At 45.7% G+C, this 26,974-nt stretch overlaps 1 long non-coding RNA gene across 1 annotated transcript; it reads left to right on the top strand.

Annotated features, from left to right (window-relative positions):
• Positions 1 to 4,854: 4,854 nt before the first annotated feature.
• LOC146352288 (uncharacterized) lies at positions 4,855 to 12,857 on the top strand. Its single transcript, XR_014787659.1, has 3 exons — positions 4,855 to 5,234; positions 9,318 to 9,401; positions 11,149 to 12,857. It is a non-coding gene; the product is annotated as an uncharacterized LOC146352288 (long non-coding RNA).
• Positions 12,858 to 26,974: the final 14,117 nt, after the last annotated feature.

Here is a 26,974-nt window from a genome sequence, read left to right as displayed (position 1 = left end):
ATCCCTGCAGGACACCCACCACCAATTTCCCCTTCCCTGGCTCCATAGTTTAGTTCTTGGCTGTTGGATCAAGGGAAGGGGAAGGCAGCACAACTCAAGATTAAAGTGAGCACAGGCTTATTTGCCCTGCAGTGTAAGCAAGTTTAGTCTCACCTCTATCTTGCTCTAATGTTGCAGCATCCTAAGTTTAGCACAAATGCCCCCCAAACACTTTGGATTGGATCCAGACTTAGAGTAGACCCATTAAAATAAATGTGTTTTAAGTTAGTCATGGCTAACTTAAGTTCCATTGATTTCTGTGGGTCTACTCTAAGAGCCTAGAAATGCAGAAGAACCCAGTGGAGATGCTTTCCTTCTTCAGAACTATTGGGTTTGATCCAGACTCAGTCATGCTTAGAATAGACTGACTGAAATAATACAAATTACCATCTAGAGAGAAAATAGTGGCAAAAGGCCATTAAGTCCTGGAGATGGGGGAATAAGAACATTAGGTCCAAAGTGAAAGAATGAAGACCTACAACACCTTCTAGAACTAACACCAAAAAAAGATGTCTTCTTCATCTTAGGGGATTGGAATGCTAAAGTAGGAAGTCAAGAAATCACTGGGATAACAGGCAAGCATGGCCTTGGTGTACAAAATGAAGCAGGACAAAGAGTAATAGGGTTTTGCCAAGAGAACACGCTGATATTAGCAAACACTCTTTTCCAACAGCACAAGAGGCGACTCTACACATGGACATCACCAGATGGTCAATATGGAAATCAGACTGATTATGTCCTTTGCAGCCAAAGATGGAGAAGCTCCATACAGTCAGTAAAAACTAGACCTGGAGCTGACTGTGGCTCAGATCATGAGCTTCTTCTTGCAAAATGTCAGCTTAAATTGAAGAATGTAGGGAAAACCACTAAATCGTTCAAGTATGACCTAAATCATATCCCTGATGAATATACAGTGGAGGTGAGGAATAGATTTCAGGGATTAGACCTGATAGACAGTGTGCCTGAGGAACTATGGACGGAGGTCCGTAACATTGTTCAGGAGGCAGCAACTCAATCCATCCCAAAGAAAAAGAAATGCAAGAAAGCAAAGTGGCTGTCTGATGAGGCTTTACAAGTAGAAAGAAGGAAAGCGAAAAGCAAGGGAGAAAGGGGAATACCCAACTGAATGCAGAGTTCCAGAGAATAGCAAGGAGAGACAAGAAGGCCTTCTTAAATGAACAATGCAAAGAAATCGAGGAAAACAACAGAATGGGAAAGACTAGAGATCTCTTCAAGAAAATCGGAGATCTCAAGGGAACGTTTAGTGCAAAGACGGGCATCATAAAGGACAAAGAAGGCAGGGACCTCACAGAAGCAGATGAGATTAAGAAGAGGTGGCAAGAATACACAGAAGAACTATACAGAAAAGATCTTAATGTCCCTGATAGCCATGATAGTGCGGTCACTGAACATGAGCCAGACATCCTCGAGAGTGAAGTCAAGTGGACTTAGGAAGCATTACTAACAACAAAGCTAGCGGAGATGACAGTATTCCAGCTGAGCTATTTAAAATCCTAAAAGACGATGCTGTTAAAGTGCTGCACTCAATATGCCAACAAATTTGGAACACTCAACAGTGGCCACAAGACTGTAAAAGGTCAGTTTACATTCCAATTCCAAAGAAGGGCAATGCCAAAGAGTGTTCAAACTACCGTACAGTTGCGCTCATTTCACATGCCAGCAAGGTGATGCTCAAAATCCTACAAGCTAGGCTTCAGCAGTATGCGAACTGAGAACTACCGGAAGTACAAGCTGGGTTTCGAAGAGGCAGAGGAACTAGAGATCAAATCACCAATATTCGCTGGATCATGGAGAAAGCGACAGAATTCCAGAAAAACGTCTATTTCTGCTTCATTGACTACGCTAAAGCCTTTGATTGTGTAGATTACAACAAACTTTGGCAAATTCTGAAAGAGATGGGAGTACCAGACCACCTTACCTGTCTCCTGAGAAACCTGTACGAGGGTCAAGAAGCAACAGTAAGAACCGGACATGGAACAACCGATTGGTTCAAAACTGGGAAAGGAGTCCGACAAGGCTGCATATTGTCGCCCTGCTTATTTAATTTATATGCAGAGTACATCATGAGAAACGCCGGGTTGGATGAATCACAGGTCGGAATTAAGATTGCTGGGAGAATTATCAACAACCTCAGATACGCAGATGATACCACCCTAATGGCAGAAAGTGAAGAGAATCTAAAGAGCCTCTTGTTGAGGGTGAAAGAGGAGAATGCAAAAGCTGGTTTGAAACTCAACATTAAAAAAACGAAGATCATGGCATCTGGCCCCATCACTTCCTGGCATATGGAAGGGGAAGAAATGGAAGCAGTGACAGATTTTATTTTCTTGGGCTCCAAGATCACCGCAGACAGTGACTGTAGCCATGAAATTAAAAGACGCTTGCTCCTTGGGAGGAAAGCTATGGCAAACCTAGACAGCATAGTAAGAAGCAGAGACATCACCTTGCTGACAAAGGTGCGTCTAATCAAAGCTATGGTTTTCCCAGTAGTAAAGTATGGCTGTGAGAGCTGGACTATAAGGAAGGCTGAGCGCTGAAGAATTGATGCTTTCGAACTGTGGTGCTGGAGAAGACTCTTACGAGTCCCCTGGACTGCAAGGAGGTCAAATCAGTCCATCCTAAAGGAAATCAACCCTGACTGCTCATTGGAAGGACAGATACTGAAACTGAAGCTCATATATTTTGGCCACCTAATGCGAAGAGAAAACTCTCTGGAAAAGACCCTGATGCTGGGAAAGACTGAAGGCAAAAGGAGAAGGGGACGGCAGAGGATGAGATGGCTAGATAGCATCACTGATGGAATGAATATGGACTTGAGCACGCTCCGGGAGAGAGTGCAGGACAGGAAGGCCTGGCGTGCTATTGTCCATGGGGTCACGAAGAGTCGGACACGACTTAACGACTGAACAACAACAACAACAACAACAACAGCACCACTGCATGGGGGGGCAGGCTGGTAGAAATCACGGATCTCCTCTTGAGCAGGTGCTGGTGCCTTTCAACTTGTGCTAGACACCTTTGGATCTAAGCCTGTATCGCTGTACCAGCTCTAAGCATTAAAGAGGTTATGGAGATATCACCATTGTGAGATGTGTATGAGTTTTCCTGTGGCATTTGGTGGGACACTGTCAGTATTCAGAAGGTGGAGCTAAATGTAAAACCTATAGGACTATGGTAAGTGGCAGAATACAAAAAAGAAAAAGGTTGTAACTAATTTTGATTGATCAATTTTGATTGATCACCCAATGCATAACTCATTCAGTTGTGTCATTTCCTTGGAGGGATAATGAGCACAAAACAAAATTGTTCCGAATTTCAAAAATGCCTGTTATCTCAATGACTTCCAGAGACATGGGAAACAGTCTCTTAATATATTTGAACACAAAGTGAATGTGGTGAGCTCTACCTATGCACGTGTCAGAATAATACACTAAAATATCTATTCTTCTATGCTCTGTCAACAGTCTGCACTTCAGTGTTGGCAGAGAAATAACCCTTTTGGGCACAGATCAAGGATCTAGCGCAAATGAAAATCCATCGCACACAAACATTATCATGACACATGGAAGCTGAGAACCTAATTCTGGAAGGTGCTGTTGGTTCTGCAAAGTGCTAGATGTTCTTAACAACCAAGTACATAACTGAGAGCTGCTTTGTCTTGCATGACCAGACTTCAAGAACACAGATGCAATTACACATGTACTTGGAAGGTAATCTGAAGGTTACTGCTTTCTATTTCAGTGCACCTCCTGGTGATTTAGCTACTGTTTACCTTGTTTGATTTTAATAGTCATCCTACATCAATAAGCAACCATACTTTGGAAGATCATCTAGGAGCTGCTGCTGTATTATTGTTAAAAATGGCCCTTATCTTTAACAATGGAAAAAAGAAGACAGAATAACGTTCAAAACGAAAATGTGCAGAAGTGCATTCTCTCTTTAGGTGGTAGAAAATTATCTAGAAGACACTCCTGTGTTTAACAATGTGCTTGTTTTAGCTCTGTGAGTACAGTCTTTTCTTCACCCAGGTATGTAAGATAAAGGGATTCAGAAGGAAGAAGTGGGGGGCAAACACAGGAGTGTTACCAGTGGGATATGTCGCCTGGACCCTTGTAAAATTCTGTGAAGAAGGCAGGGCGAAGCTGTTCTGAAAGCCTGGTCTGCAAGAAAATGGAGACGGCGAATGGGAAATTGATGCCTGGTGAAAATGGAGAGAAGAGGAAGGCATCTTAGTTGTGCCTCAAGCTAACGCAAGTAGCCAGCAGAGATGTTAGGTCAGATTGGCTACTGCTCTGCGGCAAAATAGTTGTCATCAAAGCACCCCCGAATGGTGCCCCATATGCCAATGATTTCCCATAAAGCAGCCTTCACCAACCTGGTATCCTCGAGGTGTGTTGGACTGCAAGTCCCATCACTCCCAGGCCATGCGGGAATGATGGGGATCGCCGTCCAAGGCACCTCGGGGGCACCAGGTCGGGGAAGGCTCATGCTACAGTACTCCGCTCCGCTGGATGAACGTCACACGCTCCCGCCGGAATGACCGTTCCAGACCGTCTGTTGCGCGCGCACCCGCCCTTCAGCGCTTGCGGAAAGTTGGGTTTCCAAGCCTATAAAATCAGCCACTTGACAGCAGCCACGGTTCGGCGCCGGCGCCATCGCGGGGGAGGGGAGAGGCGGAAAGCGGAGGGGCCTTCCCGAGTCCCCGCCCGGCAAAGCGCCGAGCTCTCGCGCGGCGGCCGCGCAGCTGAGCAGGTTGGAGACCCGCGGCAGCAGCTACGCTCGGCGACCGCCTCCAGGGGCGGGGCGAGCGGCCAGTCGTTCCGGGCCCGCGCGCCCCCGGCGGACCATCTCTTCGCTGGCTGAGCCTCGGCGGGAACCCTGGGTGGCAGGGCCCGAGGGCGCTGCGCGCCAGCCTGCCTTCTCCCCGAAGGCGCTGGCCGGAAGGGGCGGCTGTGCCCGCCGAAGCATTGCTCTCCTGGGACACGTGAGCTTGAACGCCGCCCAGCACTTTTGTTTGCAGCCCTTGCGCTGCCCGGATTGAACGCTGGGGCGCCAGTCTGCTAGGGCAGGGGGCTTCATCCCTCCTAGACGGTGGGACGCACGCCCTACAGCTCGTTTTCCAACAGACAACCCAGAGCTGGCCGGTGGCTCTGCGCGACGCGTGAGAGCAGTGGGTAAGACTGCTGGCACAGCAACGCCTCCCCACGACGAGGGCACACGCATCCAACCCAAGCAGGCTGCCTGCCTCCCACAAGTCTGCCACGCATCTGTGTGCCCCGGTGATCGGAAGCATATTCACAAATTGTGCCTAGTGTGAGGTTAATTCTTTGGCATCAGCCCCCAAGCCGTTAATTGCCCTACAGGGCCAATACATGCGTGTTAGACGTTGTTGTTGTTCAGTCGTTCAGTCGTGTCCGACTCTTCGTGACCCCATGGACCATAGCACGCCAGGCCTTCCTGTCCTGTGCTCTCTCCCGGAGCGTGCTCAAGTTCATATTCATTGCATCCGTGATGCTATCTAGCCGTCTCATCCTCTGCCGTCCCCTTCTCCTTTTGCCTTCAGTCTTACCCAGCATCAGGGTCTTTTCCAGGGAGTTTTCTCTTCGTATTAGGTGGCCAAAATATTGGAGCTTCAGCTTCATTATCTGTCCTTCCAATGAGCACTCAGGGTTGATTTCCTTTAGGATGGACTGATTTGACCTCCTTGCAGTCCAGGGCACTCGTAAGAGTCTTCTCCAGCACCACAGTTCGAAAGCATCAATTCTTCGGCGCTCAGCCTTCCTTATAGTCCAGCTCTCACAGCCATACATTACTACTGGGAAAACCATAGCTTTGATTAGACGGACCTTTGTCGGCAAGGTGATGTCTCTGCTTCTTACTATGCTGTCTAGGTTGGCCATAGCTTTCCTCCGAAGGAGCAAGCGTCTTTTAATTTCATGGCTACAGTCACCGTCTGCGGTGATCTTGGAGCCCAAGAAAGTAAAATCTGTCACTGCTTCCATTTCTTCTCCTTCTATATGCCAGGAAGTGATGGGGCCAGATGCCATGATCTTCGTTTTTTTAATGTTGAGTTTCAAACCAGCTTTTGCACTCTCCTCTTTCACCCTCAACAAGAGGCTCTTGAGATCCTCTTCGCTTTCTGCCATTAGGGTGGTATCGTCTGCATATCGGAGGTTGTTGATAATTCTCCCAGCAATCTTAATTCCGACCTCTGATTCATCCAGCCCGGCATTTCTCATGATGTACTCTGCATATAAGTTAAATAAGCAGGGTGACAATATGCAGCCTTGTCGTACTCCTTTCCCAATTTTGAACCAATCGGTTGTTCCATGGCTGGTTCTTACTGTTGCTTCTTGACCTTCATACAGGTTTCTCAGGAGACAGGTAAGGTGGTCTGGTACTCCCATCACTTTAAGAATTTGCCACAGTTTGTTGTGATCCACACAATCAAAGGCTTTAGCGTAGTCAATGAAGCAGAAATAGAGGTTTTTCTGGAATTCTCTTGCTTTCTCCATGATGCAGCGAATGTTGGCGATTTGATCTCTAGTTCCTCTGCGTCTTCGAAACCCAGCTTGTACTTCCGGTAGTTCTTGGTTCGCATACTGCTGAAGCCTAGCTTGTAGGATTTTGAGCATCACCTTGCTGGCATGTGAAATGAGCGCAATTGTGCGGTAGTTTGAACACTCTTTGGCGTTGCCCTTCTTTGGAATTGGAATGTAAACTGACCTTTTCCAGTCTTGTGGCCACTGTTGAGTGTTCCAGATTTGTTGGCATATTGAATGCAGCACTTTAACAGCATCATCTTTTAGGATTTTAAATAGCTCGGCTGGAATACTGTCATCTCCACTAGCTTTGTTGTTACTAATGCTTCCTAAGGCCCACTTGACTTCACTCTCGAGGATGTCCGGCTCAAGTTCAGTGACCGCACTCTCATGGCTATCAGGGACATTCAGATCTTTCCTGTATAGTTCTTCTGTGTATTCTTGCCACCTCTTCTTAATCTCATCTGCTTCTGTTAGGTCCCTGCCTTCTTTGTCCTTTATCATGCCCGTCTTTGCACAAAACGTTCCCTTGAGATCTCCAATTTTCTTGAAGAGATCTCTCGTCTTTCCCATTCTGTTGTTTTCCTCGATTTCTTTGCATTGTTCATTTAAGAAGGCCTTCTTGTCTCTCCTTGCTATTCTCTGGAACTCTGCATTCAGTTGGGTATATCTTCCCCTTTCTCCCTTGCTTTTCGCTTCCCTTCTTTCGTGAGCTACTTGTAAAGCCTCATCAGACAGCCACTTTGCTTTCTTGCATTTCTTTTTCTTTGGGATGGATTGAGTTGCTGCCTCCTGAACAATGTTACGGACCTCCGTCCATAGTTCCTCAGGCACTCTGTCTATCAGGTCTAATCCCTGAAATCTATTCCTCACCTCCACTGTATATTCATCAGGGATATGATTTAGGTCATACCTGAACGGTTTAGTGGTTTTCCCGACGTTCTTCAATTTAAGCCGAAATTTTGCAAGAAGCAGCTCATGATCTGAGCCACAGTCAGCTCCAGGTCTTGTTTTTACTGACTGTATGGAGCTTCTCCATCTTTGGCTGCAAAGGACATAATCAATCTGATTTCTATATTGACCATCTGGTGACGTCCATGTGTAGAGTCGCCTCTTGTGCTGTTGGAAAAGAGTGTTTGCTATGATCAGCGTGTTCTCTTGGCAAAACTCTATTAGCTTTTGTCCTGCTTCATTTTGTACACCAAGGCCATGCCTGCCTGTTATCCCGGTGATTTCTTGACTTCCTACTTTAGCATTCCAATCCCCTATGATGAAGAGGACATCTTTTTTTGGTGTTAGTTCTAGAAGGTGTTGTAGGTCTTCATAGAACTGATCAACCTCAGCTTCTTCGGCCTCAGTGGTTGGGGCATAGACTTGAATTACTGTGATGTTGAATGGTTTGCCTTGGATTCGTACTGAGATCATTCTATCATTTTTAAGATTGTACCCCAGTACTGCTTTTCCCACCCTTTTTTTGACTATGAGTGCTACTCCATTTCTTCTAAGGGATTCTTGCCCACAATAGTAGATATGATGGTCACCTGAATTAAATTCGCCCATGCCTGTCCATTTTAGTTCGCTGATTCCCAAGATGTCGATGTTCAATCTTGCCATCTCATGTTTGACCACCTCCAGCTTACCTTGATTCATTGATCTGACATTCCAGGTTCCTAAACAATATTGTTCTTTACAGCATCGGATTTTCTTTTCACCACCAGACACATCCACAGCTGAGTGTCCTTTCGGCTTTGGCCCAGCTGCTTCACTCTTTCTGGCGCTACTTGGAAATACCCTCTGCTCTTCCCCAGTAGCATATTGGACACCTTCCGACCTGAGGGGCTCATCTTCCGGCGTCATATCTTTTAGCCTTGTGATACGTTCCATGGGGTTTTCTTGGCAAGAATACTGGAGTGGGTTGCCATTTCCTTCTCCAGTGGACCACATTTTGTCAGAACTCTCTGCCATGACCTGTCCGTCTTGGGTGGCCCTGCACGGCATAGCTTATGGCTTCACTGAGTTACGCAAGCCCCTTCGCCACAACAAGGTAGTGATCCATGAAGGGGGTGTTAGACAGCCTCCCACATTTTCAACAAGGCGGAGTATTAGCATAGTTTAATTTTGACCAACGGAAAGAATCAATGAATGCACAGTGACCCCTTTTTGGGGTGCCAGCCTGAGTCTGAGATTGAGTGTAGGGGAAACTATTGAATTCAGAGTTTGTTTCCACTGCTCTGTGATTATTGTGTCCCCTGATTCTGTGTTCCATGTTAAGTCTGTAGAATCTGAATAAGGTGCCCCACTCTTATCCCCTGACATTGCTGGCTATTAGGCAATTTGTATTTATATTTTACATCCCTGAATGTTAACTGCAGGTGTGTGAAAGTGCGTTTGTCAATCTGAGCTTGCCATAGAAATGGACACCTTTCAGATCTGAGCACTGGATTGGTGATTTACTGTACATTTAAGTAGTGAAATTCATTTTATTCATACATCCGCTTTCTTAACTTTTCTGCGACAAGGGTTAAGGGAGGCATCTCTCTTGCAAACTACAACTGAAAACAGTTTTGCCATTAAGTGGGTGTAAATAAGAGCTACAGTGTGATCTACCTTGTTTGAGATTACTCACCAGAATGGTTCTAGGTGCTTGGAAGATTAGAAAAGCAACACATATAGTTTGCTATATCTTGAAAGTGAGATTAACTTTGCATCTTACAGAGTGAAATTCGAAGTTTTCTGCCAGCAGCACACAAAAAGGTGTGTGGTACTGAATTGACTTGGAGAAAGAATTGCTTGGAAAAAGTAAGTGGTGCTCCCCATAATACATAAATCAAGCATGGGATGGCATTCACTTTTAATTGTATTATCATGCCCCCATAATATAAACTCCAAGGATTGTCAGTGTTTTAAGTCCATTTTATTCTAGATAAAACAGGCTTCAATTTATTTTAGCTATCAGACTAATGGGCTGGCAACCCAGCACCTGTGAGAGGCTTCTGATCCAGCAGGGGATAGTGGGGGAGGCCATCTTTGTCAACCCCTGCAGTCCCCTATGTCCCCTGAGAATCTGCTCTGGAGGGTTCAGGGTATCCTGCTGATGGAATAAAAGCTGGATCCAACCCAATATGTTAGGGGATCCGCACAGCCAGATATTTAATTTTATTTTCAGCCCAATGAAAGGACCAATTAGATCCAAATGCTCACTTTTTTGAGCATTTGGATCTAGATATAATAATCTTGATCTACTCCGGTTGATAGTGTACCCAGAAAGTAGCTAAGTTAGTCTCAGGTAGTGTAAGGTATTAGCATGGAACAGAATCTTAAGATTCTTGATCTGCTTTCTTGTGTTATCATACTGCCCAGTTGTATGCCAGATCAAATAAGAAAGAGAGGAGTGGACATTCCTGTTTCATTGCTCTGTGAAAAGGGAAGGGTTCAGATAACTTGCCCATTGTCTATAACCTTGGAGGTTGGGGTACTGTAAACAGTTAAATCCAGTTAATCAATTGAAAAAACAAACTGAGTTGTTTCCAAAATCAAGAATAGACCAATGGATCTTATCAAAGGCCTTTTTAGCACAAAGAGCTGATACCAGCCCTGAATTATAAGAAACCTTTTTATTGTGACCACAATCCTATATGGAATCACGTGGATGCAAGTCCAATTGAACACAGTGAAGCTTATTTCTGAGTAAGTGTATAGGATTGTACTGTATTCCTATACTCATTTACCTGGGAGTAAGCCCCACTGAACTCAGTGGACTTACCTCTGAGTAAAAATGCATAGGACTGTGGTGTAAGTCAGTCAATAAATACGATCTGCACCTGTCTACTAGGTGAGAATCCTACTCCATCAGGATAGATGAAAGATGGCAATATTATAAGCTAAGATTAGTAGCTAAAAAAGCTAAGATTATAATAAAACATGGGTCTAACTAGAACAATTAATTGGATCTTTGACAGGATTTAGTATTAATTAGCGGCAAAATTTTGCCTCTAACATGGAGGGAGATGTCTAGCTCCTTTATAAGTTTCAAATAGACATAGCAATAGCTCCTTCTTACACAGCTTATATCATTCACAATTAAAACAATTGTATCTTGGAGCTTTATCATTTTTAGTAGATTTGCTTTTTCTGTTTCTACGTCCATTATGGATATAGGAAGAAAGCACACCCTTGATTCAACTAGGTGGAGAAGATCCAGTTTATTTTAAAAGCTCGGTATTGCTGCTCTGGAAGGATTAATAGAAGCCAAATATTCTCTATATATTGTGTACAAATCTTTTTTTGGTATTACATTGATTAGCCCTTTGGCATCACAAACTGAAGGACCAAAATTCTAGGACCGCTGCTGTTTCAAACAGAAGGCCGGAAGAATATTGGCCCAGTTTCCCATTAGTCTTGCCTGATGCAAACTAACCTGAATACTGTTTTATGGGATTGTATCTTATTATTTTGGTACTGTAAACTCAGTACTATATTGTAGCCCTCCTGTGAAGAGGAATTGTATATTTTTAAGTGTTCATAAACTTTCCTCCTTTCTTTCTAGGAGCTGCTTGTTCCTGCCCACCTTCTGTTGGTGTCATTTGAAAGAGAAACTTTTCATTGTTTCTCTTTCAAATGTGGTTGTAGGGGGAGAAAAAGGAGCCTTCTGATGGATTGAATTTATTATACTACTAGTGTGGTCTCCTTTGGATTCTGCTGCTATAATTTTGCTTCATTGAAGCTGCAAAGATTAGCTTCCTAAAATAAGCAGAAACATAAGTGGAACCTCTTGAAACCAATTAAAAGTACTATATAAAGCAGTGACTTTAGCATCTCTATTGTTTGAAAATAAGGAAATTGATAACTCACAATAGAAAGAACTCGTCTTCCATTTAAATTTTACAACATATTTAAACATCTAACTTATTCCTGAAAATTTTCTCATTTACAAAACACAGAAAATAAACTTTGGAAAAAGGGGCAACAAGTGTCCCTCTCCATGCCCAAGTACATCTGTCTTGAAGATGTTTGCTCCCTGGGTTTTCATTCCCCATCCCCCAATGGTCAGCATTCTGTGGCACTGGACTGTTTTGGGAGGTTTTTTCCCTAAAGTTTTTGTATATCTGCAAATTTCAGGGTTCCCCCAAGTCTGCTGATATTTCTCTCTAGTGTGTGGATGGTGCTATTTTGGCTACAGTCTCCCCCCCACCCCCCAAGATTGGACTTAATATATTTTTATTTATTTGATTTACACCCCGCCCTGCAAAATGTTTGAAGGGCAGCTTCCAAATAGTTAAAATTACCATAAAACAAATCAAAAGAAAAAACATTAAAACAAGAACATTAAAACACCATCAGACATTCAATAGTATGGTGGCAATTGGGTTGTAGACATTTGGTGAAGACATTTGGTGCTGTCTGCAATCTGCTTGCCATGCAAACAATTGTATTTGTAATGTTTGCAGAATACATACTAACCTGGTCTGAAGCCAACTTCAGCTGTATGCAAACACCCACAATCTTCATTCAGGGGAAAAAGCCCAACATTGCTTTCCCCTGGAAGAAAATAGAATGTGAGAGAAAAGGGGTTCAGTATTATTGCAAAGTGCTCTTACAATCTTTTATCCTCAAATATTGTCTGTAGATCAGGGAAAGCTGAGAAGCACAGAGCAAAGATGCTCTCAACAATGGTTTATGTATTCATAATTCATATATGCAATGGGGGGGGGGTTGGACTCAATAGTCTTATAGGCCCCTTCCAACCCTACTATTCCGTGATAGAATAACTGTATTATAGTATTGTAATGGCCCCAGGCCTGTAACCAAGTCACCTGTAGTTTTAGAGGGTCGTCTAGAGATCCATAGTGCTCTTTTTAGGTTCATTATTGGTGCAATTCTCTTGCTAGTGGGTCTTTGAGCATGTGAGATGAGTCAAAGGTCAATAGCATGGCCTCAGCACATTCCATGCTAACAAAGCCTAGTATTTTATCAGGGCCTAGGATGTGCCTGAAAAGTGAGGCTGTGTTTACGCCGAGTTACAGGCGTCTGTGCTGAGAAAGTTCTGATTGTTTTCCCTCTGAACAAGTACTGTTAGCCTATGCTGGGAAAGTTGCAGATGAACGCTAATTAACGCTTGCTTTTGTCATGCTGCCTCACTGTTAACATGTATGGTATAAAACCCATTGTACCCCATGGCTCTGTGTTCAGAGAAGCTGTCTGATCCAACCATTGGGTATGCCTGTGTGCTGTAAGTACTCAATAAAATCTCCTTGTAAACAAACCTGGGTCTGGCTTATCTCAGCACCTCCAAACCTTACCAGCCCATGGCCGGGGCATACAATTATATTTGTTCAGTCGGTCAGCCGTGTGCGATTCTTCGTGCCCCATGTACCGTAGCACGCCAGGCCTTCCTGTCCTGCGCTCTCTCCCGGAGTGTGCTCAAGTCCATATTCATTGCATCGGTGATGTTATCTAGCCATCTCATCCTCTGCTGTCCCCTTCTCCTTTTGCCTTCAATCTTTCCCAGCATCAGGGTCTTTTCCAGGGAGTTTTCTCTTCTCATTAGGTGGCCAAAATATTTGAGCTTCAGTATCAGTATCTGTCCTTCCAACGAGCAGTCTGGGTTGATTTCCTTTAGGATGGACTGATTTGACCTCCTTGCAGTCCAGGGGACTCGTAAGAGTCTTCTCCAGCACCACAGTTCGAAAGCATCAATTCTTCGGCTCTCCCACACTGCAGGCATTCAAGATGAAGCTGGAGAGCTATCTGTCAGGGATGCTTTGACTTGGATTCCTGCATTGAGCAGGGGGTTGGATCCAATGGTCTTATAGGCCCCTTCCAACCCTACTATTGTAGGTAGGGATGGCGTGAGCGTCCAGTTGGGGCTTGAAGCCCAGTGAGAAGTTGCCAGTTCAGATGCCAGTTTGCGGGCCTGAACTCTTGCCTGACTGGCAGAGTGCTGAGTTGGGAAAGAGCTTGGGCACCCACTTCCTCAGCAAGGAGAGGGGAAGAAGGCTGCTCCTCCCCTCCTTCCCCCATCCTTGCTACAGAGGCAGCGGCATGGGACAGGCTGGTCGTTTTCCATAAGTTTTCCTGGCCTTATGGTAAACGACCAGCTTGTCCCTTCCTGCCCCGCTGTAGCTGGTGGGGGCAGAGGGAATAAGGAGGCACCTATTCTCTTCTCTCCCCCACTCCTACCTGCTGGAGGCCAGGGCAAGAGGCTGGGGACTGGCCACCAAGGCCCTCCCTTCCCTGCGCTGGCCCTTGACAGCTGGAGCAAGGAAGAAGGCTGACTTCGGCACCCCAGCGCTCTTGCCCTGCCGTGCTCTAGAGAAGGCCAGGGCGAGAGGCTGGGGCTGACTGCCGAGGTCCTTTTTTCCCACACCAGCCCTTGAAAGCTGGCGCAAGGAAGATGGGCAGCTCGGGCACCTCATGAGCAGGCAGGATGAGCAGGGAAGCTCTCAGAGCACAGGACAGGTCGTTGAGCTCTCCCTGCCCCAGACAGAGATGGGGTCATCCATCCCTAATTGTGGGATTCTATGATGGGTAACTTTTTTCCATAGTCCCCTGCTATAAATGGCTACAGCACAATTGGAAATGTTTACTAGTAACTTGTCCCCACCCCCTCCCTTAAATATGTCGGATAGCCTTACCAACTGGGAAATCCTACAGGAAAGGGAATATTCCTATTACATGGATGTTGTTCAGTTGTTAAGTCGTGTCCGACTCTTCATGACCCCATGGACCATAGCACACCAGGCCTTCCTGTCCTCCGCTCTCTCCCGGAGTGTGCTCAAGTTCATATTCATTGCATCGGTGATGCTATCCAGCCATCTCATCCTCTGCCGTCCCCTTCTCCTTTTGCCTTCAATCTTTCCCAGCATCAGGGTCTTTTCCAGGGAGTTTTCTCCTTGCATTAGGTTGCCAAAATATTTCAGCTTCAGTATCTGTCCTTCCAATGAGCAGTCAGGGTTGATTTCCTTTAGGATGGACTGATTTGACCTCCTTGCAGTCCAGGGGACTCGTAAGAGTCTTCTCCAGCACCACAGTTCGAAAGCATCCATTCTTCGGCGCTCAGCCTTCCTTATAGTCCAGCTCTCACAGCCATACGTTGCTACTGGGAAAACCATAGCTTTGATTATACGAACCTTTGTCGGCAAGGTGATGTCTCTGCTTCTTACTATGCTGTCTAGGTGTGCCATAGCTTTCCTCCCAAGGAGTAAGCGTCTTTTAATGTCATGGCTACAGTCACCGTCTGCGGTGAACTTGGAGCCCAAGAAAATAAAATCTGTCACTGCTTCCATTTCTTCTCCTTCTATATGCCAGGAAGTGATGGGGCCAGATGCCATGATTTTAGTTTTTTTAATGTTGAGTTTCAAACCAGCTTTTGCACTCTCCACTTTCATCCTCAACAAGAGGCTCTTTAGAACCTCTTCACTTTCTGCCATTAGGGTGGTATCGTCTGCGTATCTGAGGTTGTTGATAATTCTCCTGGCAATCTTAATTCCGACCTCTGATTCATCCAACCCAGCATTTCTCATGACGTACTCTGCATATAAATTAAATAAGCAGGGCGACAATATACAGCCTTGTTGGACTCCTTTCCCACTTTTGAACCAATCGGTTGTTCCATGTCCGGTTCTTACTGTTGCTTCTTGACCCTCGTACAGGTTTCTCAGGAGACAGGTAAGGTGGTCTGGTACTCCCATCTCTTTCAGAATTTGCCAGAGTTTGTTGTGATCCACACAATCAAAGGCTTTAGCATAGTCAATGAAGCAGAAACAGACGTTTTTCTGGAATTCTCTTGCTTTCTCCATGATCCAGCAAATGTTGGCGATTTGATCGCTAGTTCCTCTGCCTCTTTGAAACCCAGCTTGTACTTCCGGTACTTCTCTGTTCAGATACTGCTGAAGCCTAGCTTGTAGGATTTTGAGCATCACCTTGCTGGCATGTGAAATGAGCGCAATTGTACGGTAGTTTGAACACTCTTTGGCATTGCCCTTCTTTCAAACTGGAACGTAAACTGACCTTTTACAGTCTTGTGGCCATTGCTGAGTGTTCCAAATTTGCTGGCATACTGAGTGCAGCATTTTAACAGCATCATCTTTTAGGATTTTAAATAGCTCAGCTGAAATACTGTAATGTCTGCTAGCTTTGTTGTTAGTAATGCTTCCTAAAGCCCACTTGACTTCACTCTCGAGGATGTCTGGCTCAAGTTCAGTGACCACACTATCACGGCTATCAGGGACATTCAGATCTTTCATGTATAGTTCTCCTGTGTATTCTTTCCACCTCTTCTTCATCTCATCTGCTTCTGTTAGGTCCCTGCCTTCTTTGTCCTTTATGATGCCCGTCTTTGCACAAAAGGTTCCCTTGATATCTCCAATTTTCTTGAAGAGATCTCTAGTCTTTCCCATTCTGTTGTTTTCCTCGATTTCTTTGCATTGTTCATTTAAGAAGGCCTTCTTGTCTCTCCTTGTTATTCTCTGGAACTCTGCATTCAGTTGGATATATCTTCCCCTTTCTCCCTTGCTTTTTGCTTCCCTTCTTTCCTCAGCTACTTGTAAAGCCTAATCAGACAGCCACTTTGCTTTCTTGCATTTCTTTTTCTTTGGGATGGACTGAGTTGCTGCCTCCTGAATAATGTTACTAGGGATGTATGAAAGTTACTTACCTTTCCGAGGATTATGTTGATGGTGGGCGGGGGAGGCGTTCTGTTCCTTCCCCCCAGAATCCTCCATGCTGGCTGTGCTCCGAATCAAAAAGGGACGCGAATAGCGCCTGCTACGCTATTTGCGTTCCCCTTATTTTCGCCGCGTAAGTCTATGTAAATATTTACATAGACTAAGACGGCCAAAAATAAGGAACGCAAATGGCGGCGGCCATAGCCGCCACCATTTGCATATGCTTTTTTTTTTTTTTTACCCAACCATGATAGGTAAATCATACCATGATAGGTAAATCATACCAAGATACCTATCACGTCTTGTAAAAAAACAAAACAAAAACCCAACAAGACTGCAGATGGAGGTGGTGGCAGCCAGTCGGAAGACCAGCAGCCGGAGCCACCGCCGCCCAGAACATCCGCCCCAGGTAAGTCTCATCCTGGGGGGGATCCGCGGGGGGGTGGCAGGCCGTTCCGCCACAGATTTCGGGGGGCCGAATGCACTGGCATTCGGCCTCACCAAGATCCGTGGCGAAATTCTCTGCCATCCCTAAATGTTACAGACCTCCATCCACAGTTCCTCAGGCTCTCTATCAGGTCTAATCCCTTAAATCTATTCCTCACCTCCACTGTATATTCATAAGGGATATGATTTAGGTCATACCTGAATGGTTTAGTGGTTTTCCTTACGTTCTTCAATTAAGCTGAAATTTTGCAATAAGAAGCTCATGATCTGAGCCACAGTCAGCTCCAGGTCTGGTTTTTACTGAATGTATAGAGCTTCTCCATCTTTGGCTGCAAAGGACATAATCAGTCTGATTTCGATACTGACCATCTGGTGATGTCCACGTGTAGAGTCGCCTCTTGTGCTGTTGGAAAAGAGTGTTTGCTATGATCAGCATGTTCTCTTGGCAAAATATTAGCCTTTGTCCTGCTTCATTTTGTACACCAAGGCCATTCTTGCCTGCTATCCTGGTTATTTCTTGACTTCCTACTTTAGCATTCCAATCCCCTATGATGAAGAGGACATCTTTTTTTGATGTTAGTTCTAGAAGGTGTTGTAGGTCTTCATAGAACCGATCAACCTCAGCTTCTTCAGCATCAGTGGTTGGGGCATAGACTTGAATTACTGTGATGTTGAATGGTTTGCCTTGGATTCATACTGAGATCATTCTATCATTTTTGGGATTGTACCCCAGTACTGCTTTTCTCACCCTTTTGTTGACTATGAGTGCTACTCCATTCCTTCTAAGGGATTCTTGCCCACAGTAGTGGATATAATGGTCTCCTGAATTAAATTCGCCCACGCTTGTCTTGTTTAGATCGCTGATTCCCAAGATGTTGATGTTCAATCTTGCCATCTCATGTTTGACCACCTCCAGCTTACCTTGATTCATTGATCTGACATTCCAGGTTCCTAAACAATATTGTTCTTTACAGCATTGGACTTTCTTTTCACCACCAGACATATCCACAGCTGAGTGTCCTTTCGGCTTTGGCCCAGCCGCTTCACTCTTTCTGGCGCTACTTGGAAATTCCCTCTGCGCTTCCCCAGTAGTGTATTGGACACCTTCTGACCTGAGGGGCTCATCTTCCGGCATCATCTCTTTTCGCCTTGTGATATGTTCCATGGGGTTTTCTTGGCAGGAATACTGGAGTGGGTTGCCATTTCCTTCTCCAGTGGACCACATTTTGTCAGAACTCTCCACCATGACCTGTCCATCTTGGGTGGCCCTGCATGGCATAGCTTATGGCTTCACTGAGTTACACAAGCCCCTTCACCACAACAAGGCAGTGGTCCATGAAGGGGATACAATTATATATTAAGTATTCAATCATCATCATCATCATCATCATCTTTGTCCTGCTCTTCAGCTGATAAGGCTCCCAGCGTAGCTTACATAAAGTAAATTAGAGCAATAATACATAATTAAAACCATATTTATTTATTTACCTATAGCATTTTTACCCCACCCTTTAGCCAAAAAGACTCCCAGAGCAGCTTACAAAGATTAGCAGTATGACAGTCCTGGTCTACAGGCTTACAATCTAAATTTAAGGCATGAAACACAAGGGATAAGAGAGTGGAAGGGGGAAGATTTGTATAATTAAAAAGGTTTTCAAAAGCCTGTTTGAAGAGATGGTGATGGTGACAGATTACTTCCTTTTCCTCTCCTGCTCACAGGGCAGCTGGTTAGATTGGCCTCTGTGAGGGGAGGAGGGCCCAGTTTCATCCTGGTGAAGCAGCAACAGTGGAAAGTAATGGTGGCTATTTGCTTTGGTGGCTTCTTTTTCTTCCCCTCATCTCTCAGTTAGAATTCAAAACAATATATAAACAAGAAAATATGCAGAGCTAGACCATTCTAATCAGTAGGGTTGAGTGCAGTGGCTTTTTGACAAGTAAACTTGCTTCTTTCCTTTTGTGTGTCTCCCAACCGACAGGGCGTATCCATCTCTTCCCTGCAGCTGATCTGCTATTATCTTCCTCAGGCAGGTGATTCTCTAATGCCTCAGTCCTAAATACAGTTGTTGCTTTGATAGCCATTGATTGCGATAGGATTTTTTTTTTAGGTAAAATATAGGGATGGCAGAGAATTCCGCCACGGATCTCAGTGAGGCCGAATGCCAGTGCATTCGGCCCCCCGAAATCTGTGGCGGAATGGCCTGCCACCCCCCCGCCCCCCTGTGGATCCCCCCGGGACTAGACTTACCTGGGGCAGATCTTCAAGGTGGCGGCAGCGGCTGGTCTTCTGACCGGCTGCCGCCACCACCATTTGCAGTTTTTTTTTTTTACAGAGACGTGCTAGGCTACGTAAGTTTTTATGTAGCCTAAAACGACTGGGTAAAAAAACACAACCGCATACGCAAATGGCGGCAGCTACGGCCGCCACCATTTGCATTCCTTATTTTGGGCCATCTTAGTCTACGTAAATATTTATATTTACTACGTAAATATTTATATTTACTAAGACGGCGAAAATAAGGGGAACGCAAATAGCGTAGCAGATGCTATTTGCGTTCCCCTTATTTTCGCCGTCTTAGTAAATATAAATATTTACGTAGATTAAGATGGCAAAAATAAGGAACGCAAATGGTGGCGGCTGTAGCCACTGCCATTTGCGTACGCATTCCCCCCCCCCAAGCCCTCTGTGGCCGGAAATCCGGCTGTGGACGGCTCTGGCCTGGCTGGGCCTGGCTGGCTGCTCCATGGAGCTTCCGCGGAGCACAGCCGGCCGCAGAGGATTACGGGGGGGAGGAACAGATCGCCTCCCCCCCCCCATCAAGGATTCCGGGGGGAGGGACAGAATGCCTCCCCCCCACCCCACCATCAACATAATCCGCGAAAGGTAAGTGACTTTCGTACATCCCTAGTAAAATACCAGCAATTCTGTGCTGCACTGGCACCTCCTGATGGCTGAAACAAAACCCCTTTCTTCAGCACAGACGCTGGCTTTCTTCACACGGAGCTTTTATCCTGCAATTGAGATTGCTCCTTCACGGAAGTTTGTGGACTCTTTACATGACGTCCTCTCCAGGGCGTCTCCTGCACTAAATGCCCTTTGTTCTGTTTTTAAATAGATCGCAGATAATGAGCTATCAAATTACCCCATTGTGTTCCACTTCAGTTTCCTCCGTCAAAAGAGTTAAAGTGGCAAGAAGAGGCACAAGATTAGTGAAAGATAATGGAAGACTCAGATACGGGGAGAAGGGGGGGGGGGTCCTGCATTTAAAATGGAAGCAGAAAGCCCTGTTTTAAATGCAGGATTTTAGGCTGGTGTAGAGATGCCCATTGACAGGGAAGTGTGGCTTCCTAATTGCTAGGAGGCCACCCCGTCAGTACAACAGACTGACTTAAGACAGCACTTTGAGGTGGAGGGGAAAGAAAAGCCATCCATTAAGGAGGGCCAGAGAAGACGAGACAGAATCTGAGAATGGATTCCAATGTGGCTAACGGGGCTTAAAGACAAAACAGAGGGAAACGTACAAGAAAAGCAAAATGAAACAGGCCAGGGACAAATATATCTGTTTATTGTAAGGCAACTTGGTACCTGTGTTACAGATGCCATTTTGATGGCACTCTGAGAGTATAAACCTATGAGAAAAACAGGAGCAATCCAGAGAACAGCAAGGAGAGACAAGAAGGCCTTCTTAAATGAACAATGCAAATAAATCGAGGAAAACAATAGAATGGGAAAGGCTAGAGATCTTTTCAAGAAAATCGGAGATATCAAGGGAACCTTTTGTGCAAAGACAGGCATCATAAAGGACAAAGAAGGCAGGGACCTAACAGAAGCAGATGAGATGAAGAAGAGGTGGAAAGAATACACAGGAGAACTATACAGGAAAGATCTGAATGTCCCTGATAGCCATGATAGTGCGGTCACTGAACTTGAGCCGGACATCCTAGACAGTGAAGTCAAGTGGGCCTTAGGAAGCATTAGTAACAACAAAGCTAGCGGAGATGACAGTATTGCAGCTGAGCTATTTAAAATCCTAAAAGATGATGCTGTTAAAGTGCTGCACTCAATATGCCAACAAATTTGGAACACTCAACAGCGGCCACAAGACTGTAAAAGGTCAGTTTACGTTCCAGTTTGAAAGAAGGGCAATGCCAAAGAGTGTTCAAACTACCGTACAATTGCGCTCATTTCACATGCCAGCAAGGTTATGCTCAAAATCCTACAAGCTAGGTTTCAGCAGCATGTGAACCGAGAACTCTCAGAAGTACAAGCTGGGTTTCGAAGAGGCAGAGGAACTAGAGATCAAATTTCCAACATTCGCTGGATCATGGAGAAAGCAAGAGAATTCCAGAAAAGCGTCTATTTCTGCTTCATTGACTACGCTAAAGCCTTTGTGTGGATCACAACAAACTCTGGCAAATTCTGAAAGAGATGGGAGTACCAGACCACCTTACCTGTCTCCTGAGAAACCTGTACGAGGGTCAAGAAGCAACAGTAAGAACCGGACATGGAACAACAGATTGGTTCAAAATTGGGAAAGGAGTCCGACAAGGCTGTATATTGTCGCCCTGCTTATTTAGTTTATATGCAGAGCACATCATGAGAAACACCGGGTTGGATGAATCACAGGTTGGAATTAAAATTGCCGGGTGAATTATCAACAACCTCAGATACGCAGACGATAGCACCCTAATTGCAGAAAGCGAAGAGGATCTAAAGAGCCTCTTGTTGAGGATGAAAGTGGAGAGTGCAAAAGCTGGTTTGAAACTCAAACCTTAAAAAAACTAAGATCATGGCATCTGGCCCCATCACTTCCTGGCATATAGAAGGAGAAGAAATGGAAGCAGTGACAGATTTTATTTTCTTGGGCTCCAAGTTCACCGCAGACGGTGACTGTAGCCATGACATTAAAAGACGCTTACTCCTTGGGAGGAAAGCTATGGCACACCTAGACAGCATAGTAAGAAGCAGAGACATCACCTTGCCGACAAAGGTTCGTATAATCAAAGCTATGGTTTTCCCAGTAGCAACGTATGGCTGTGAGAGCTGGACTATAAGGAAGGCTGAGCGCCGAAGAATGGATGCTTTCGAACTGTGGTGCTGGAGAAGACTCTTACGAGTCCCCTGGACTGCAAGGAGGTCAAATCAGTCCATCCTAAAGGAAATCAACCCTGACTGCTCATTGGAAGGACAGATACTGAAGCTGAAATATTTTGGCAACCTAATGCAAGGAGAAAACTCCCTGGAAAAGACCCTGATGCTGGGAAAGATTGAAGGCAAAAGGAGAAGGGGACGGCAGAGGATGAGATGGCTGGATAGCATCACCGATGCAATGAATATGAACTTGAGCACACTCCGGGAGAGAGCAGAGGACAGGAAGGCCTGGTGTGCTATGGTCCATGGGGTCATGAAGAGTCGGACACGACTTAACAACTGAACAACATCCATGTAATAGGAATATTCCCTTTCCTGTAGGATTTCCCAGTTGGTAAGGCTATCCGACATATTTAAGGGAGGGGGTGGGGACAAGTTACTAGTAAACATTTCCAATTGTGCTGTAGCCATTTATAGCAGGGGACTATGGAAAAAAGTTACCCATCATAGAATCCCACAATTAGGGATGGATGACCCCATCTCTGTCTGGGGCAGGGAGAGCTCAACGACCTGTCCTGTGCTCTGAGAGCTTCCCTGCTCATCCTGCCTGCTCATGAGGTGCCCGAGCTGCCCATCTTCCTTGCGCCAGCTTTCAAGGGCTGGTGTGGGAAAAAAGGACCTCGGCAGTCAGCCCCAGCCTCTCGCCCTGGCCTTCTCTAGAGCACGGCAGGGCAAGAGCGCTGGGGTGCCGAAGTCAGCCTTCTTCCTTGCTCCAGCTGTCAAGGGCCAGCGCAGGGAAGGGAGGGCCTTGGTGGCCAGTCCCCAGCCTCTTGCCCTGGCCTCCAGCAGGTAGGAGTGGGGGAGAGAAGAGAATAGGTGCCTCCTTATTCCCTCTGCCCCCACCAGCTACAGCGGGGCAGGAAGGGACAAGCTGGTCGTTTACCATAAGGCCAGGAAAACTTATGGAAAACGACCAGCCTGTCCCATGCCGCTGCCTCTGTAGCAAGGATGGGGGAAGGAGGGGAGGAGCAGCCTTCTTCCCCTCTCCTTGCTGAGGAAGTGGGTGCCCAAGCTCTTTCCCAACTCAGCACTCTGCCAGTCAGGCAAGAGTTCAGGCCCGCAAACTGGCATCTGGGGGGCTGAACTGGCAACTTCTCACTGGGCTTCAAGCCCCAACTGGACGCTCACGCCATCCCTACCTACAATAGTAGGGTTGGAAGGGGCCTATAAGACCATTGGATCCAACCCCCTGCTCAGTGCAGGAATCCAAGTCAAAGCATCCCTGGCAGATAGCTCTCCAGCGTCATCTTGAATGCCTGCAGTGTGGGAGAGCCCACCACCTCCCTAGGTAATTCGTTCCATTGTCATATTGCTCTAACAGTCAGGAAGTTTTTTCCTGATCACCAAGAATCTGGCTTCCTGTAATTTGAGCCCATTATTTCGTGTTCTGCACTCTGGGATGATAGAGAGGAAGGCCAGGATCTCTTCTCAATGACAACCTTTCCAGTACTTGAAGAGCGCTTTCATATCTCCCTTCAGTCTTCTCAAGGCTAAACATGCCCAGTTCTCTCGGTCTCTCCTCATAGGACTTTGTTTCTAGTCCCCTGATCATCTTCATTGCCCTCCTCTGAACCCTCTCCAGTTTGTAAATCTAGCTGTTGCCTACAAAATATGCTAATGTACGAAGGGAATATTGTCCAAGCTGTGAACGAGAACCTTTCCATCTTCGTTGCCCTCCTCTGAATCCGCTCCAGTTTGTCTGCATCCATCTTAAAGTGTGGTGCCCAGAACTACACACAGTACTCAAGATGAGGCCTAACCAGTGCTGAATAGAGGGGAACTAGCATTTCACAGGATTTGAAGGCTGTACTTTTATTAATGAAGCCCAAAATAGCATTTGCCTTTTTTGCAGCCACATCACATTGTTGCCTCATATTCAGCATGTGATCTACAACAATTCCAAGATCCTTCTCGCTTGCAGTATTGTTGAGCCAAGTCTCCCCCATCTTGTAACTGTGCATTTGGTTTCTTTTTCCTAGGTGCAAAACATGGCAGTTATCCGTATTAAATGTCATTCTGTTGTTTTCAGCCCAGCACTCCAGCCTATCAAGATCACTTTGAATTTTGTTTCTGTGTTCCAGGGTATTAGCTATCCCACCCAATTTTGTGTCATCTGCAAATTTGATCAGCATTCCCTGTACCTCCTCTTCCAAATCATTAATGAAAATGTTGAAGAGCACTGGGCCCAGGACTGAACCCTGCGGTACCCTGCTTGGAGCTTGCTTGCTTGTATAGCCACTAGACCAGCTGGGGTAGCCTCCTCTGCTCCGCTCAGTTAGGAGTCAGGAAACAGAAACAGATGTACATCAGGAGGTGTACATTTGGAATGAGTAATGAAACCTCACAGGCACAGCTAGTGTCAAGGGTTGGCATGGCAGGCACCACTCGCCAAGCCCAGGGCAGAGGGCCCACTCCTGTCCAAGACACTGTGCTGATTTCCCAAAGGGAGAAGTCCTTGTTGGCAGAAGAATAAAGAGTGCAATGGCATCCTCAGTCATCCCTCTTAAGGAGCTCGTTCCTGAGGGATAGTTGCAGATTCCACAAACTCCAACTTCCCAATTCTTGGGGGTGGTGGGGAAGACCTGGAAGTCTCAGAGCAGCTATCATCTTTTACTTTCCTCTCTTCATTAGAGCCCCTGTTTTTTGGGTGGAGGGGGGAGAAACAGGAGAGGAAGTGAGCCACAATAAACCTGTAACTGGTCCTGCTTACAGGAAGGGAGTTTTTTCTTGTCCTCTTGCTCCTTGATTGACAGTCTGACCTTCTTTCCTCTCCACCTCAAACATTAATGGACATAATAATTTCTTTCCAGTATCTTCTTGGCTGTTCAGGTAAAGGAGAAGCTGATTGCCTTGGTTGGTCCAGCAGTAGCAAAAGCTGAAAAGAATTCTAACAGACCTTTAAGAATGCCTTGTCTGGACTAATATATTGCTATACTCGCTCCAGCCTTTAACCTCTGTAACTTTCCTACTGACCTAGTCATCTTACTGTAATGGGTAGCGTGGCAAGGAAATTAGGCATGGGATGATAGTCAAGGCGCCAGACAAAGGTTAAGCCAACAACACATTTAAATCTTACTAAAGGTTTTGAAAAGCAACAATTTTACAGTTTTTGAGATATTTCCAGGGGCAAACCCCCCATACATTTTAAAATACTTTTAAAAATTAACCATAAGAGAAATTAAGATATGAAAATAGCATCCATCTAACCGTGTCTAGACTGTTTCCTTATGGCAGCTTGAACAGAGAGACAGACAACTGGAAAAGGAGAGCCTGGATGGGTGGGAACTAGATGCTAGAAATAAAGTTTATCCCAGGGCTGACACATTCCAGAAAAAAATCCTTCCTTGTGGGCACATTTCTAGCAACAATTCTGAAATGTAAGGGCTACTTTAGTGACTCCTGTTTTCAAGGATGGCGATGGAATTTTGGATTTCCCTGTGAAATCCTTCCCCATCATGATGGAGAATAGTACAATCATCCCTTTCCAGCCTAAAAGCCTTTCCAGACTTGCTTTAGCAATGTGCTATTGCCATTCAATTGTTTTGCTCGGAGTGGGAGATCCAAAGCACTTCACTAGCATACCTTTTGTATTGTATTTTGACACAAAGTGCAATATTTTGCTTGAGTGATTGCCACCCCAGCATGCCCACAATGGTTTAAAGTGCTGTTTGTAATGAATTGGGATGAACTACCTTTACTGGGAATCTGTTGGCTAGTGCCTGTGACATTGAAACTCACCTGCTCCCATTCCTACCCATTTTGAAAATGGTTAAAATTCCCTTTGAAAATTAGTTTGTTCCAGGGAATCAGTTGTTCTAGGCAGCAGTCAGGACTGGCCCAAGACATTTTGCTTCCTGAGGCAAAGGACAAGATGGTGCCACCTCCTCCTTCCATGTAAAGAAGCCAAATTGATTGGCAGTCTAATAATTCTAGACTCTAATTTAGTTCAACCCTTGTGGCAGGATAGTGTCCTCCACCATACCTGACGGCAGTAGGCTCATGTAGGGACTCCAAGATAGTCTGTATGGGGTATATGCAGCTCTGTCCTTTGAGAGGGGAACAGCCTAGGGGTCAGGAGGAACAGCTGAAGGAGCTGCTGCTGCCCCACAGCATCTGTGCCTGAGGCACTCACCTGACTCTGCCTAATAGTAGGGCCAGCCCTGACTCTGGTCCTTCAGTGAAGGAGTGCACATCTATTCTTCAATTTAAAAAAAAGTGGCAAAGAAATGGTGGCCCTACTGCTACCTCCTTCCTGTCGTATGAAAGTTGGATATTATACTGTAGCTGCAACCCTATGCATGGTTATTCAGCAGTAAGTCTGCTTTCTTAAAAGACAAAAAGTCCCTTAACTTTCATGCTCTTCTTGAGTTTTCACTATCTATGCATGTTAGCCCAATCCTGTATATACTTACTCAGGAGTAAATCTTACTTCAGTAGGATTTAGGTTGGAAACTTGTACACACTTATCAGGGACTAAGTTATGCATAAGATAGCACTGTAACTTTCAAGCAGGTGCGAGCAGAGTTACAGCTGGCTCCATGCCAGTGTGGTGTAGGGGCTAGAGTGTTGGACTCGGAGTCGGGAGATCCGGGTTCTAGTCCCCACTCGGCCATGAAGCTCACTGGGTGACTTTGGGCCAGTCACAGACTCTCAGCCCAACCTACCACACAGGGTTGGTCCTGTGAGGATAAAATGGAGAGGAGGAGGACTATGTATGCTGCCTTGGGTTCCTCAAGGAGGAAACAAGGTGGGAAATAAATAAATATGCGTGTTTACTTGGACGTACGGCCCCATTGAGTTCAATAGGGCTTATTTTTAAGCAAGTTATTTGGAGTAGCTAGGGAATGAGCTCCATTACACCTAGTGGGATGTACTTCCGAGGAAACAGATGCAGGATCACCCACGTTATGAGTCAGCGCCGCTTCCCCCTCATTCATAATCCCTTCTGCCTACAGATCCTGCTGCCTGCATGCGCCTCTAAACTGGAATCTCACTCAGCAACTGTGGGCAAGAGAGGGGCAACCTTCAGCGGCTCCTAAGGAGACTCTGAAGAACTGGGCATGCTCAGTATTGACAAGCGAAGGCGTCCTGGCGCTTGCGCCCCGCTCTGC

This window comes from Heloderma suspectum, chromosome 2 (assembly GCF_057233095.1).
Source record: "Heloderma suspectum isolate Gila_16-S chromosome 2, 16-S_ref, whole genome shotgun sequence".
NCBI classification, from domain to species: Eukaryota; Metazoa; Chordata; class Lepidosauria; order Squamata; family Helodermatidae; genus Heloderma; species Heloderma suspectum.
This window is presented reverse-complemented; position numbering and strand designations above follow the sequence as displayed.